The sequence below is a fragment of the Pseudorca crassidens genome, chromosome 3 (genome assembly GCF_039906515.1).
Source record: "Pseudorca crassidens isolate mPseCra1 chromosome 3, mPseCra1.hap1, whole genome shotgun sequence".
NCBI classification, from domain to species: domain Eukaryota; kingdom Metazoa; phylum Chordata; class Mammalia; order Artiodactyla; family Delphinidae; genus Pseudorca; species Pseudorca crassidens.
In genome coordinates, this window is record NC_090298.1 from 13,765,143 (window position 1) to 13,778,018 (window position 12,876).

The 12,876-nt window shown below is 38.8% G+C and overlaps 1 protein-coding gene and 1 non-coding gene across 6 annotated transcripts in view; one reads left to right on the top strand and one right to left on the bottom strand.

The window, feature by feature from the left end:
- The window catches only part of FBXL7 (F-box and leucine rich repeat protein 7), a 419,768-nt gene that overhangs the window by 221,251 nt on the left and 185,641 nt on the right, over window positions 1-12,876 (top strand). The gene's annotated exons all lie outside the window — the stretch shown is intronic.
- LOC137222837 (U6 spliceosomal RNA) lies at window positions 2,246-2,347 on the bottom strand. The gene has a single exon (XR_010942626.1). It is a non-coding gene; the product is annotated as a U6 spliceosomal RNA (small nuclear RNA).

A 12,876-nucleotide genomic window follows, 5' to 3' on the forward strand; every position in this document is an offset into this window, starting at 1 on the left:
TTTTTATTTCTCTGCCAAGCTTTGGATATGTATTTCCCGAAAGACCTAAAATGCTTTTCTACTTGCAGTTTCGCTCTCCATTCTAAATCTCTTCATGCCCAGGGGCTGGGTAGGTGTCTGATTAGGAATGATACCTGTCTGCCCTGGTTTCGAATCAGAACACCAGTTTGACATCTGAAGACGAATCACAGAGCTATACCCATCCTTTCCCAGTGTCGTCTGCTCACCGAGGTGCTTATACAAGTGGCCCCATCTCTAGAGATGGGGAAGAGTTCAGCCTATCACCTGGTTCCCATTTCTCAGCTAATGGACAGAGGCACGAACCTGTAAAACAAGTAGGTTTGTTTCCAAATGAAAACCAGATGTGCTGAATCCCACCGGAGTACTGGGTCCACTCTCTGTCACGTGTCTTAGCAGGTGCGGAAGGGTGCCCTTACCTAATTTTCACTACTAATCAACCCCAGCATTCCTTTACCTGAAAAATTAGCAATCCAAATAAACTTTCAGTTACTGTAGCTAGAAATTACAACCGCTCTCTGCAAGGAGCTGAACGGGAGTGCCACACTTAGCTTCTGATGCCAAATATCACATTGCCTGACATCTCGATGCTGAAGAGTTCTCTTTACCAGTTAATTTTTGCTTTAGGGAATGAACCACCAGTTTTCAGATCCCCTGAACACTTGTATAAATCTCTGAGACAATATCTTCAGAAGGAAATAGTCCTTTTTTTTACTCTTTCGCTTCAAGAAACTTGTGCCAATAATCAAATGTGCTTTTATTCTCAGTTCTATTCACATGAATCCTCCAACATATATCTTTTTCTTTCGGGTTTTCTTTGTTTTCAGACCAGAAGAGCACTTTAAGTAAAATTTATGGAATTTAAAAATGCCCAAGGCTTAATAACACACTATTGGAATATTTGAATATAGCTGAATTTACAGCAGTAAAGTTATGTGTTGGAGGGTTGTTGGCAAAGGACAAAGGTTGGAGTTGTCCCAGGAAACATTTTCTCACATAGTTGGTCATTGACTCAAATGGCAAGTGTTCTGGAATCATACTCACATGACATTGGTGGGTCTCTGGAAGTAAGAAGTTAGTTCCTTCTTATTGAAAGATCAAGAATGTGTGTTAAATGCAGCACCTGCTGTCTGTAAGATGCCAGGGCCAAGACTGGAGAAGTCCCTGGAGACACATAAGACCTGGGTCCTGCCCACAATGAACTTAACAATCTAGTTGGGAAGTTAAGACATTACATCGTGGTCCCAAAGACATCATTAAAGATGCAAACATTCTCGCGTCTACCTTCAAAATATACAGAGTCAGGGCATTTCTTATCATGTCCATTGCTGCCACCCTGCTCTAAGCCACCATCATCTCTCATCCCGATTATTGCTGTAATCTCCCAAGTGGTATCTCTGTGCTTCCACTGTGGCCCTGTTTAACCTACACTCAACAAAACAATCAAGGTGATCCAGTTAAAGAGTGAGTTGGATCATGTCAGTCCTCTGTCGAAAGCCCTTCGAAGCTCCTGGACCCACTCAGAGTAGAGCCAGTGTTCTTGCAGTATAGACAAGGGTCTACACACAGTCCAGCCACCCACACCTTCTTTGACTCTCTGCTCTCAACTTTTACCAGTTTTCCTCTTGCACGTTCTGCTCCATCCATGCTCTCACCCCCTTGCTTTTCCTGGACTACACCAGGAATGTTGCGACCTCAGGGCCTTTGCACTTGCTGACCCCTCTGCCAGCAATCCTCTATACCCTGATGACTATTCACCCCTCACATACTCAGGTGTTCATTCACAGTGAGGACTTTTTAGACCCCGTTATCTTAAATTGGGCTCTCATATGCACCCATTTGCGCACGTGCCCACACACACACTTTTTTTTTTTAATTGGAGTATAGTTGCTTTACACTGCTGTGTCAGTTTCTGCTGTACAGCAAAGTGAATCAGCCATTCGTATACATATGTTCCCTCTTTTTTTGGATTTCCTTCCCATTTAGGTCACCACGGAGCACCAAGTTGAGTTCCCTGTGCTATATAGTAGGTTCTCATTAGTTACCTGTTTTATACATAGTAGTGTATATATGCCAATCCCAATCTCCCAATTCATCCCACCACCACCCCTTTCCCCCTCGGTATCCATACGTTTCTTCCCTATGTCTGTGTCTCTGTTTCTGCTTTGCAAATAAGATCACCTATACCATTTTTCTAGATTCCATATATATGGGTTAATATACTATAAAAAATACGGAACGCTTCCTGAATTTGCGCATCATCCTTGCACAGAGGCCATGCTAATTTTCTGTGTTCCCATTTTAGTATATGTGCTGCCAAAGTGAGCACCACACACACTCTCTTGCTTGCTTTAACTTTTTTCCATATAGATACCACCATATGAAACCCTAATAGTTTGTGTGTTATCTGTCTTTTCCCCAGTAGGAGCTAAGCTAGTTGTTTTTTTTTTTTTTCCAGTTTTGTTTGCCGTATCTTTAGCACCTAGAATGGTGCCTGACACACAGTAGGTGGCCAATAAATATTTATTGAATGATTATTGTTATTTTGAGCATGAGGTGTTGTATTAGTTTCTTTGGGCTGCTGTAACAAAGCATCACGAACTAGGTTGCTTAAAGCACAGACATTTATTGTCTCACAGCTCTGGAGGATAGAAATCTGAAATCAAGGTGTCTGCAGAGCCATGCTTCCTCTAAAATCTGTAGAGGAGAATCTTGACTTGCCTCTGCCAGCTTCTGGCAGCCTCAGGTGTCAACTTCAGCTGCAGCACTTCAATCCCTACCCCCGTTGTCACATGACATTCTCTCCTCATTTGGGGTGGAAGGAAAACTATTCCCTTTTATGTCATCTCACCTCCCTTTTTCCTCTAAAATTTGACCAGACTAATATCCCATCAATACAGCTCTGGTCCAGCATCTACTCAGACCAGAAACCTTCAGCATCTATAAGTTGTCTGAATTCTCTAGTCTAGAATTTGAGGTTTTCCACATTCTGTTTGCCGTCCACTATCACATAACCTGTGACCTATCTAACTTGTAGGATTTGCTTCTCCCCATAGGTACCCTTTGGTGCATCCCCACACATGTCTCGTCTTATGCTTTTCTTTCAACCCTTCTCTAGTGAAACCATTACATAAAGACTTTCCTGCCATCTTCCTTCCTAAGTCCAACATCTCCATCTTCAAAGCATGCATGCAAGATTACCCCTACCTTTTTGCGGGCATTCATTATTTCCTATCCTGTCTTTTAGGTATATGTGAATGAAGCTTTTGTCTCCTCTAAATTAGGATGATAAACATACCGGTAGCGTGATTTTTTGGTTGATAAAACTTGTGAGAAGATTGTACATTTAAATTTTAATAAAGCTTTTGTTGTTCTGAATCAAAGAATGCGAGGTTTCAGATGTAAGAACATGTCTTTCCTCAGTTGTTTTCTGAGATAGCAATACACAGTGATGAAATGAGGTCAAGATTCAGAGGGAAGGGTTTGAGAAAGAAGAATTAAGAAATGTGGAGGAAGTTGGGTGGATGTTAAGAAGTCTGTGTTAGGGACTTCCCTGTCGGTGCAGTGGTTGAGACTTTGCCTTCCAAGGCAGAGGGTGCGGGTTTGATCCCTGGTGGGGGAGCTAGGATCCCACATGCCTTGCAACCAAAAACATAAAACAAAAGCAATATTGTAACAAATTCAATAAAAGACTAAAAATGGTCCACATCAAAAAAATCTTTAAAAAAAGTCTATATTAAATTGCATGTAGCCACCTTTGGGTCTCTTTTCAAGCACCTACACTCTCTTTGGAAAATAAATTATTTTACATATTGTGGTATGCCAAATAATGTCCTCTGGAAGATGGCCCCGTCATAATTCCTGGAACCTATGATATGCTAAGTTACGCGGCAAAAGGGACTTTGCGGGTATGATTAAGTTCAGGATCTTAAGATGGGGAGATTATTCTGGATTAGTCTGGCTGGATCCAGTGTAATAACAAGGATCTTTATAAGACAGAAGCAAGACAGTCAGTCTCTAAGAAGAAGATGTAATGGCAAAAGCAGAGAAGAAAAGAAGGCTTCATGACAACAGAAGCAGAGAGAGACTGAAATGCTGGCTTTGAAGGTGGAGGATGGGGCCATAAGCCAAAGAATGCAGTTGGCCTCTAGATGCTAGGAATGGAATTCTCCCTTAGAACTTCCAGACAGAATACAGACCTGCTGACACCTTGATTTTAGGACTTCTGTCCTCCAGAATTATAAGATAATAAATTTGTGTTGTTTTGAGTGACTTAGTTTTGCAGTAATTTATTACAGTGGCAATAGAAAACTAACACATATTTTAAGGCGCTGACAATTAAAAGCAGAGACCAGGGTTTGGCAATCTTTGCTGTAAAGGACCAGATAGTAAATATTTTAGGCTTTGTGGGCCATCTGGTCTCTGTTACAATTACTCAGCTCTGCCATATAGCATGAAAGCAGCCAGAGACAAGATGTAAATAAATGGCTGTGGCTGTGTTCCAATAAAACTTTATTTACAAAAATAGGCAATAGACTGGATTTCGCCCATGGGCTGTAGCTTGCTGATACATGGTGTAAACCAATGCCTCATAATTGTTTATTGTTTTAATTTATACTTCATCTTATTCTGGAATCTCAGTCCTGTTTATGTATGCCACATGACCCACTGAACAGAACATTCAACAATGGTCTGAAATTGGTTCTCCAACCAGAAACATTAAGATTTTTAAGTGAAGATGCAGCTTATTATTAACATTCTACAGTCATCTTTAATTCCTCGGTACTTGCATATTGCAAGGATTGTATCCTAGAGGTGTAAATAGCAGTGCTAAATGATTCTGGCTTGATTTGCTCAAGTGAGAAGACCATACTGTATTTTCACAAAGCCTCTAGAATTTCTAATGCTAAGAATATGCACATCTCATGAAAATGTATTTCATCAAGCACTGTCTACAGAGGATTAAACTAAACTGTAAAACCATGTTTTTTGTGTACAGACGTCACGATTGCTAATGCTCTTTTGTTTATAATTTCTCCCTGGGACATCTCTCCTGAGGCAAATGTTCCCTCAGCAGAGGAGGTACTGTACAGACAGTGTGATTTTTAGCCAAAAAAATTGCTGCACGTGGGGATTCTTATTAGACTTGTGTTGTACTTCTCTTTGCTTTGTGAACCTGACCCCAAACATCTGTGTAAATGTGGCAAGTTAAAACAGCTTGCTTATACCTGGCTTGCCAAATACAGTTCTGTTTTCATCATGTTTATATCAGGATTACATGACATTGGCCCACCTCCCGTGCCTGCTGGCTTCCTTCTCCTTTCTTCCTTGTTCATCGTGCTGACCTCCAACCTTAACGGCTCATACTCCATCCTACCCCCTCCACGGTCAGGCCTGCATCATCACTACTTCCTCTGCAACTTCTCCTAACATTCTTCTGGTCTATATGTGGATTAGTTAATTCATGTCACATGAAGCTTTACTGTTGGCATGATTTTTGCATGCACGCTACTAAATTACAGATGCTCATATTCAGAAACTAACTTATAATTTTTTATAGTTCATAATACTTTGTATAATATTAAATAAATATTATCTGGCTTATTGATTGCTAGATTTTTTACTTAATTTGATTCTTTGGGTTTTTAAAAAATATTTTTTAGAATACTTTTAGGTTCACAACAAAATTGAAAGGAAAGATAATTCCCATACACCTCCTACCCCTACACATGCATAGCCTCCTCTGTTATCAACACCACTCACCAAAATGGTACCTTTTTTACCAAGGATGAACCTACATTGACACATCATAATCCCCCAAGGTCCATAGTTCACTTTAGGGCTCACTCTGGGTATGTGCATTCTGTGGGTGGACGAATGTATAATGACATATATCCATCATTATAATATCATACAGAGTATTTTCATTGCCCTAAAAATTCTCTGTGCTCTGTCTATTCATCTCCACCCATGCACTAACACACATACACTCCTGGAAGCCACTGTTTTCTTTTTTTTTTTTAATTGTCTCTATAGTTTTGCTTTTTCTAGAATGTCATATAGTTAGAATCATAACAGGTAACTTGTTAGATTGACTTCTTTCACTTAGTAATATGCATTTAAGATTCCTTCATGTCTTTTCATGGCTTGATAGCTCATTTCTTTTTAGCATGGAATAATATTCCATTGTCTGGGTGTACCACAGTTTATCCATTCACCTATTGAAGGACATCTTGGTTGCTTCCAAGTTTGGGCAATTATAGATAAAGCTGCTATAAACATCCGTGTGGACATAAGTTTTCAGCTCCTTTGGGGAAATAACCAAGGAGCACAATTACTGGATCATATGAAAAAAGTAGGTTTAGTTTTTGCAGAAACTGCCGAATTGTTTTCCAAAGTGGCTGTACCATTTTGCATTCCACCAGCAGTGTGTGAGAGTTCCTGTTGCTCCTCATCCTTGTCAGCATTTGGTGTTGTCAGTTTACTGGATTTTAGCCATCCTAATTGGCACGTAGTGCTATCTCTTTATTTTAATTTGTGTTTCCCTGATGACATATAATGGGGAGCATCTTTTCATAAACTTTTTAACCATCTGTATATCTTTTTGGTGAGGTGTCTGTTAAGGTCTTTGGTCTATTTTTAATTGGGTTGTTTATTTTCTTATTACTGAGTTTTAAGTATGCTTTGTATATTTTGGATAACAGCCCTTTGTCAGATGTGCCTTTTGCAAATATTTTCTCTAAGTCAGTGGCTTGTCTTCTCATTTTCTTGATGTCTTTTTCAGAGCAGAAGTTTAAAATTTTAACAACGTCTAGTTATCAATTATTTCTTTCTTGGATTGTGTCTTTGCTGTTGTATTTAAAGTCACTGTCATATATAACAGTGGCCCCCAATCTTTTTGGCACCAGGGACCGGTTTCGTGGAAGACAATTTTTCCACGAACATGGGGTGGGGGGATGGTTCAGGCAGTAATGCGAGTGATGGGAAGTGGGAGATGAAACTTTGCTTGCCCACTGCTCACCTCCTGCTGTGCAGCCAGTTCCTAAAAGGGGGTTGGGGACCCCTGATATACAAGGTCATCTAGGTTTTCTCCAGTGTTACCATCTAGGAGTTTTATACTTTTGTGTTTAGATTTAGGTCTGTGATCCATTTAGAGTTAATTTTTGTGAGGCATGTAAGGTCTGTATCTAGATTCATTTCTTTTTTTTTGCATGTAGATGTCCAGTTGTTCCTGCACCTTCTGTTGAGGAGACTTATCTTTGCTCCATTGTATTGCCTTTTCTCCTTTGTCAAAGATCAGTTGACTCTATTTATGGGGGCCTGTTCCTGGGCTCTTTATTCTGTTCCATTGATCTATTTGTCTATTCTTTCAACAATACCACAGTGTCTTGATTACTGTAGCTTTATGTTAAGTCTTGAAGTTAGGTAGCATCATTGTTCCAACTTTGTTCTTCTTCAGTATTGTGTTGGCTGGTCTGTATCTTTTGCCTTTCATATAAACTCTAGAATCAGTTTGTTGATATCATACAATAGCTTGTTGGATTTTTTATCGTGATTGCATTGGATCTGCAGATCAAGTTGGGAAGAACTGACATCTCGGCAATATTGAATTTCTCTATCTGTGAATACAGAATATCTTTCCATTTATTTAGTTCTTTAATTTTGTTGATCAGAGTTTTGTAGTTTTCCTTACACAGAGCTTGTACATTTTGTAGACTTAGGCTTAAGTATTTCATTTTGGGGGGGTGCTAATGTAAATAACATTGCATTATTAATTTTAACTTCCCTTTGAACATTGTTGGTGTATAAGAAAGCAATTGACTTTGTTATACCTTGTATCCTTCAACCTTGCTATAATTACTTATTAATTCCAGGAGTTTTTTGTTTATTATTTCAAATTTTCTACGTAGAGGATCATGTCATCTGCAAAGACAGTTTTAAACCTTCCTTCCCAATCTGTATACCTTTTATTTCTTTTTCTTACGTTATTGCATTAGCAAGTACTTCCACCATGATGTTGAAAAGGACTGGTGAGAAAGGACATCCCTGCTTTGTACTTGATCTTAATGGGAAAGCTTTGAGTTTCTCACCAGTAAGTATGATGATAGCTATAGGTTTCCTGTAGATAGTCTTTATCAAGTTGAGAAAACTCCGCTTTATTCTTAATTTACTGAGAGTTTTTATTATGAATGGGTGTTGGATTTTGTCAGATACTTTTTCTGCATCTATTGCTGTGACTTGTTTTTCCTTTTTTAGTCTGTGATAGATTACATCAATTGATTTTCAAATGCTGAACCAGCCTTGCATACCTGGGATAAATTCCACCTTGTCATGGTGTATACTTCTTTTTAATGCATTTTTGGATATGATTTGCTAATATTTTGTTGAGGATGTTTGCATCAATGTTCATGAGAGATATTCGTCTGTAGTTTCCTTTTCTACTAATATCTTTGTTTAGTTTGGGTATTGGGATAATACTGGCTTCACAGAAAATATTCCCTTTGTTTCTATCCTTTGATAGAGATTGTAGAATTGATGTAATTTCTTCTTTAAATATTTGGTAGAATTCATCAGTGAACCCATGTGGGTCCAATCCTTTCTTCTTTGGAAGGTTATTAATTATTGATTCAATTTCTTTTATATTGGGTTGGCCAAAAAGTTTGTTCAGGTTTTTGCTTAACATCTTATGGTATAGGCCTATTCAGATTATTTATTTCTTCTTGTGTGAGTTTTGGCAGATTGTGTCTTTGAAGAAATTGGTCCATTTCATCTACTTTATCAAATTGTGGGCATAGAGTTGTTCATAGTATTCTTTTATTATTCATTTAATTTTCAATAAGATCTGTAGTGAGGTCCCTTCTTTCATTTCCAATGTTACTAATTTATGTCCTCCCTCTCTCTCTCTCTCTTTTTTTTTTTTTTTTTTGTTACCTTGGGTAGAGACTTATTTTATTTATTTATTTATTTATTTATTTATTTATTGGCTGTGTTGGGTCTTCATTGCTGTGTGTGGGCTTTCTCTAGTTGCGGCAAACGGGCTACTCTTCATTGTGGTGCATAGGCTTCTCATTGTGGTGGCTTCTCTTGTTGTGGAGCATGGGCTCTAGGCATGTGGGCTTCAGTAGTTGTGGCACACAGGCTCAGTATTTACGACTCATGAGCTCTAGAGCACAGGCTCAGTAGTTGTGGTGCACAGGCTTAGTTGTTCCGCGCCATGTGGGATCTTCCCAGACCAGGGCTCGAACCCGTGTCCCCTGAATTGACAGGCGGATTCTTAACCACTGAGCCACCAGGGAAGTCCCAAGCCTTATTGATTTTATTGATCTTTTTGAAGAACCAGTTTTTAGCTTCATTGATTTTCTCTATTGATTTCCTCTTTTTTGTTTCATTGATTTCTACCCTAATTCTTAATATTTCTTCTGCTTACTTTGGATTTACTTTGCTTTTCTTTTTCTAGTTTCCTAAGGTGGTAACTTAAATTGTTGATTTTAGATCTTTATTCTTTTCTAATCTATGCATTCCATACCATAATTTTCCCTCTAAACACTGTTTTTGCTACATTCCACAGATTTGATATGTTGTGTTTTCATTTTCAGGTAGTTCAAAATATTTTTAAACTCACTTTGAGATTTCTTCCTTGACCCATGTATTTTTTCAGAAGTTTGCTGTTTAATCTCCATGTATTTTGTGGTTTTCCAGTTAACTTCTGTTTTTGAATCCTAGTTTAATCCCATGTGGTCTGAGAGCAGGCATTGTATAATTTCTATTCTTTTACATTTGTTAGGGTGTGTTTTATGGCCCAGAATGTGGTCTATCATGGTGAGTGTTCCCTGTGAGCTTGAGAAAAATGTGTATTCTGCTACTGTTGAATGAAGTAGCCTGTAGATGTTAATTATATCTAGTTGAGTGATGGTGTTATTGAGTTCAGCTATGTCTTTACTGATTTTCTGCCTACTATATTTGCTCATTTCTGAGAAAGGGGTTTTCTTTGGATTATATTGAGAAATATGCTAGTGATTTACAACAGAATTTTTATTTTTATTTTACCTTTTCAGTTACAGCTAGTGTTCACTTAATATTTTAGAGAAAGCAGTCTTCTCTGATTTCCAGATTTGCTTAGTGGCTGTCATTTATATTAAAAATCATATTGGATGATAACATTTAATTAATATCTTGGAAGCAAAGAATAATGAGGAACATTTTTGATTTGCATATGACTTTACCTAAACTATTCCAGAAAATTAAGAAATTTTATTATCTTCAAAAACTTACAGAGAGAAAAGTCCAGAGTCTCCTGACATGGACTGATTTTAGTTTAAATATTCTGCCATGTAAGGCCCTATACATTTGCCAGGCCTCAGTGAATATGCCACTTGGTATGGAGAGCTATGTTTGGCAGTGCATTTCTATTTTCTTTCCAGTTCCCAGCAACACCTGGTCTTTGTATTCTGCTGTCTCATAGGGATGATGACCATGTTGTTGGTCTAGTTTCCTAGTGTATACTTTAAGCCACCCAGCAGATATAAAAAGTAGAATTCTACTGAGATTCCTTTACAGACTGTTCTAAGGATGTTCATTTAAAATGCGTAAGTGCTGAGCACTGAAACCATCCTTTTTTTTAAAAAAATTCTCTCATCACCTACTCCACTGAAAAAAGTTATCATGATTTGTTAGTGAAGTAGACATTCTGATGCCCAGAGGTATTGCAGACCAGTGGTCAGGACATAATAAGAAACTACACTAAAAGTGCTTGCTTGCCATCTTTCATATTGTACTCTTGGAATGAGTGAGAAAAGGTGAGTGAAAAGTTGACTGCAAATAATTACATAAAAATAGATATGAGACATTGCTCCACAATATCGCTTCTGATATACACCCGTCCAGGATATGAAACCTTAATCTAAGTGTGAGAAAACAGACATTTCCAAATGGAGGAATGTTATGCAAAATAATTGATCTGGGCTCTAAAAAATGCCAATGTCATGTAAGTCAAAAGAGTCTGGGGGTTATACTACAAAGCTACAGTAATCAAGACAGTATGATACTGGCACAAAAACAGAAATATAGATCAATGGAACAGGATAGAAAGCCCAGAGATAAACCCACGCACATATGGTCACTTTATCATTGATAAAGGAGGCAAGAGTATACAATGGAGAAAAGACAGCCTCTTCAATAAGTGGTGCTGGGAAAACTGGGCAGCTACATGTAAAAGAATGAAATTAGAACACTCCCTAATACCGTACACAAAAATAAACTCAAAATGGGTTAAAGACCTAAATGTAAGGCCAGACACTATAAAACTCTTAGAGGAAAACATACGCAGAACACTGTATGACATAAATCACGGCAAGATGCTTTTTGACCCACCTCTTAGAGAAATGGAAATAAAAACAAAGATAAACACATGGGACCTAATGAAACTTCAAAGCTTTTGCACAGCAAAGGAAACCATAAACAAGACGAAAAGACAGCCCTCAGAATGGGAGAAAATATTTGCAAATGAAGCAACTGACAAAGGATTCATCTCCAAAATTTACAAGCACATGCAGCTCAATATCAAAAAAACGAACAACCCAATCCAAAAATGGGCAGAAGAGCTAATAGACATTTCTCCAAAGAAGATACACAGATTGCCAACAAATACATGAAAGGATGCTCAACATCACTAATCATAAGAGAAATGCAAATCAAAACTACAACGGGGCTTCCTGGGTGGCTCAGTGGTTAAGAGTCTGCCTGCCGATGGCAGGGGACACGGGCTCAAGCCCTGGTCTGGGAGGATCCCACATGCCGTGGAGCAACTGAGCCTGTGCACCACAGCTACTGAGCCTGTGCTCTGGAGCCCGCGAGCCACAACTGCTGAAGCCCGCACACCTAGAGCCTGTGCTCCGCAGTGGGGGAGGCCATGCAATGAGAAGCCTTTGTGCCACAGCAAAGAGTGGCCCCCACTCACTGTAACTGGAGAGGGCCTGTGTGCAGCAGCAAAGACCCAATGCAGCCAAAAATAAATACAATTAAATTAAAAAAAAAAACCTACAATGAGGTATCACCTCACACCAGTCAGAATGGACATCATCAAAAAAAGCTACAAACAGTAAATGCTGGAGAGGGTGTGGAGAAAAGGGAACCCTTTTGCACTGTTGGTGGGAATGTATATTGATGCAGCCATTATGGAGAACAGTATGGAGGTTCCTTAAAAAACTAAAAATAGAACTACCGTACGATCCAGCAATCCCACTACTGGGCATATACCCTAAGAAAACCATAATTGAAAAAGAGTCATGTACCACAATGTTCATTGCAGCTCTGTTTACAGTAGCCAGGACATGGAAGCAACCTAAGTGTCCATCAACAGATGAATGGATAAAGAAGATGTGGCACATATATACAATGGAATATTACTCAGCCATAAAAGGAAATGAAATTGAGTTATTTGTAGTGAGGTAGATGGACCTAGAGTCTGTCATACAGAGTGAAGGAAGTCAGAAAGAGAAAAACAAATACCGTATGCTAACACATATATATGCAATCTAAAAAAAAAAAAAGGTTCTGAAGAACCTAGGGGCAGGACAGGAATAAAGATGCAGACATAGAAAATGGGCTTGAGGACACGGGGAGGGGAAAGGGGAAGCTACGATGAAGTGAGAGAGTGGCATGGACATATATACACTACCAGATGTAAAACATATCTAGTGGGAAGCAGCTGCATAGCACAGGGAGATCAGCTCGGTGCTCTGTGACCACCTAGAGGGGTGGGATAGGGAGGGTGGGAGTGAGAGGCAACAGGAAGGAGATATGGGGATATATGTATATGTATAACTGATTCACTTTGTTATAGAGCAGAAACTAACACAC